Source organism: Cynara cardunculus, unplaced genomic scaffold (genome assembly GCF_001531365.2).
Source record: "Cynara cardunculus var. scolymus isolate 2C unplaced genomic scaffold, CcrdV1 Un_Scaffold_3673, whole genome shotgun sequence".
Lineage (NCBI taxonomy): Eukaryota > Viridiplantae > Streptophyta > Magnoliopsida > Asterales > Asteraceae > Cynara > Cynara cardunculus.
Genome location: NW_020201569.1, coordinates 16531 through 20369, shown reverse-complemented (window position 1 = coordinate 20369; position 3839 = coordinate 16531). Strand labels below are relative to the sequence as shown.

Here is a 3839-nt window from a genome sequence, read left to right as displayed (position 1 = left end):
TTACTTTGCAAACCACGTTATTTGTATAAACCGTACAAATGTCATTCAACCAATCATAATTTTTCATTTTGTTTATTTTTTTGTAATCATGAGAGGTTGATTAATCATTTTTTATTGTGGAAGGTGTTAATCATGTATATTATCATCTTCATTATTTTAATTTTAGAGAAACATATGAAACATTTTCATTAAGTATTATATGAAACAATTTCATGACCATATATGAAACAACTTCATCAAAAAAGGTATTATATGAAATAATTTCACAAGATTAAACAATTTCATGAAAATTTTTCATAAGATTAAACAATGAAATCGACGGATGAGGCTGGTTTGCACGATTTGTACAAATTGGATGGTTTGCATTTGATCGTTCCTCTATGTATATATATATATATATATATATATATACACACACACACACACACTGTACTACCATATAAATCAAATTTGAGAAAAGTCTTAAAAACAACCTTAAATTCATAACTATCTTTTTTATGCATAAAGTCTTAAAGCCATAATTACAACTTTATAAGCTTCCCGTACAACTGTTAAAGCATAAGTCTTTCACAGCCCCATTGCATTGATAACACCGACTCCACCCTCAACCCAAGCTTTCCAACCTTCTCCTAGCTCTCGATTCACACACTCGAGAGGACGATTCAGGCCCCAAGACGCTGATTCAGGCCTTCCAAGACGTCGATTCATAACCCTGATTCAAGCCCTCCAAGACGACGATTCATAACCCTAGAGTTTATAAACGATCACTCCTCTCGAAAATTCACGCTCATGGTTTTACATAGCTCATCTTGCTGTACTCGCTCCTCCAGACGACGATTTGTTTAGGCGGATTCAGGCCCCTAACTGGTACGTGTGATTTCTATGTTTTTTATTAGAATGTGTTTCTACTCCAGAAGGTCTCCCTTTTGCAATTTTTGCTATATTTCTTGGTGTTTTGTTGCGTATTAGGTCTCCGTTACTGGTACATTTGGTTTCTATGTTTTATTATAAGTATTAGTTGCTTGAAATTTTATTCAAATCTTATAGAAATTGGAGGGAATATGTTTCAAATACAGGTTCTAAATGTGTTTCATCAACCTACTACAGGAGAATATGTTTCAAAACTTTCAAAGTTTTTAGGAGTCCATCAAAGTTCTTTTGTTGCTTTAATACATTCATCAAAGTTTTTGCAAATCAAATTTACAGGTTTGTTGATCCTTGATTTGTTAGAGTCTGAGCTGCATTAGTTGGAAGCAGGGACTTCCATCGATACTTGTGCTTACACCGTTGCTCGACAAATCCTTCTCAGGTAATTGCGTATACATAGTTTATTCGATGTTATCCAAGTGTTTTTTGGCCGCTGGTTCTAACTTAGCCAAGATAAATTTGTTGCTTGAAGTTTTACAAAAATCTTCAACCCACTACAGGGGATTATGTCTCAAAACTTTCAAAGTGTTTAGTTCATCAAAGTTTTTGGGATTTCATCAAAGTTTTTAGGAGTACTCAAAACATTGCGGTCTTTGTTTGAAGGAATTACATGAAGCCAATCCCTCACATTGTGCTTCTTCAAGTATTTCTTTGTCAAGTATTTCATGTACCTGAAGAAACATGAAAAGACAAAACAATTCGATTATTGTAAATGAAAGCCATTTTGATCATTGATAAACAACAACACAAAAAATAGCAAAACCCCATTTGAATTTAACCACCAATTTTACAAGAATCAGAAAATAATTCCCAACATAAAAAGAAATAAATTTCATCAAACCAAGAAATAGAATAGATGTGGAAACATCTCATTAGTTGAGATGGTAGCTCCTCCAAGACCATTGTTATGCATCTTTACATCACCCAACATACACCTAGAATAACAAAGTTTGTGGATTGAAAGCAATAATTCACAACACAAGTTAAGTCCATATTTTTTTTATTGATTGATTTCTACATCTAACCTTGAAAACCAACCCCCCCCCCCCTTTTCAAAACACTTGCTCTCATTTTGTAGCAACAATGAGCAACCCATTATCATGAGTTCACTACCACAATCATGGTAGCTGAGGAATCTCTTGCTATCAATATCATCAATCCTTATGAACAACGACAATGAACAAACTAACAAATCCACACTAAAACCTTGCCAAGAGATTAATTATATGTGTTGATGTATTCAAAACTTTTCAAACAAGATAATCTAGGTTCCATCCACATCAGTTGATTATGTTTGTGCAGAACTATAAATTTAAAAATAAAATGACCAAAAACATCAGAGTTATCTATACTATCTATACTACCTTATTAATTAGATTTAACAAAAGTCTTAAAAACAACATCCAATGCATTCGGTACTATTTTTTAATGCATAAAGTCTTAAAGTCTTAAAGTCTTGAAAACAACATATAATGCATTTAGTACTACTTTATCAAGCACACATTGATAACAAGGTAACAAGGTTCTCTCTCTCTCCACCCTCATCACTCCTTTCCAAACGCAAAAGGAATTTGTCTTTTGTTTGATGAGAACGAGAAGTGTTGGATAGTCACCCATCACAAGTCTCTCAAACCCAGCCTGTGAAGAGTAGGGGGATCTCTTGTGCAAAGCAAAGACATCCAATTGAACCCAAACTCAAAGGAGGACCACAAGCTCGGGGCAGGTAAAGTCTACGAATATAGTTGTTACTAATAAGGTAGAAAAGGAACCGAAGGCTGTTTGCGTACTTGCTTGTTAAAGCCTGAAAAGAAGCTCATTCCCTTTCCAACACTACTCTGCCCTCCAAAAAGACGATTACCGAGATGACGATTCAGTCCCCAAGGCAACAATTCAGGCGATTCATATCAAATTGGTTTGTTTGTGGATCTTTTAACTTAATATGTTTGTTAGCATTGTAATTATGCAAAAAAGTAATAAACTTTGCTATTTTGGTCTCCATTATCTAATTACCATGCCACTACTTATACGAAGTTCAGGAAAATGTCCAATTGACATCATGTTCTAAGGCTCCTTTTAATATAGTCCAATTTTACATGGAAGTCTAAACAGACAACATGTATGTTTCTTAAAGAGTCTTGATTGTTTATTTGAATTTAGATGGCATAGTATCTACGACTTTTTTGACAATATTTTTTGTCTTTCTTGCAGTCTGAATTATTCAATGCCCTTGGCAAGACAAGATGTACTTATGAAAGAAGGATTTGCAATATACTAGATGTGGTAGAACAAACTTGATAAAGTTATACAATGAATGTTGTACCTTAACTTAACTTTAGTAGGTGGTCCGTGACCTTATTGTAATATATTGTGTGTTTGTTGCAGCAAAAAGAATACTACGGTCGGCTATCGGAGAGCATCAAAGCAACTTAAACATTGGGGTATGGAAGTATGTTATTTGTTTATTACGGCTACCAATCGACATCGATAAATTTGGTTTTTTTTGTCACTTGTTTTGTTTCAAATGACAACCCTTGGCCATAACAACGGGAGGTTTCCATTTTTGTTATGTGAAATAGCGTCCGAGTATGGAGATGATAAATTTTGTTGCATTAACTTTTGGATATATTTTTGTAAAAGCAAATATTTTGGTTAATCCATTAGCTAATGTTGAAATGTGTGTATACATGTAAAGATGATAAGATCCTGACTCAAATGTTTATGGTAGAATTGATTTTTATTAGAGATTATCTTGGTAATTTATCAAGATCAAGGGTTATGATTTTCAAGTTAACAATGATATAGAATATTTAGTTTTTGGTCTATCAAGGAACTAAGCTAAAGATGCAAAAGAAAAAAAACCTGTTGCAGAGATGAAAGCTTCAATATCATCATATGGTCTCTTGATCAGCTCT

General features: G+C 33.7%; 1 long non-coding RNA gene across 1 annotated transcript; it reads left to right on the top strand.

The window, feature by feature from the left end:
• Positions 1–1264: 1264 nt before the first annotated feature.
• Positions 1265–3505, top strand: LOC112503725. Its single transcript, XR_003068067.1, has 3 exons — positions 1265–1309; positions 3136–3207; positions 3310–3505. It is a non-coding gene; the product is annotated as an uncharacterized LOC112503725 (long non-coding RNA).
• The last annotated feature ends 334 nt before the right edge of the window (positions 3506–3839 follow it).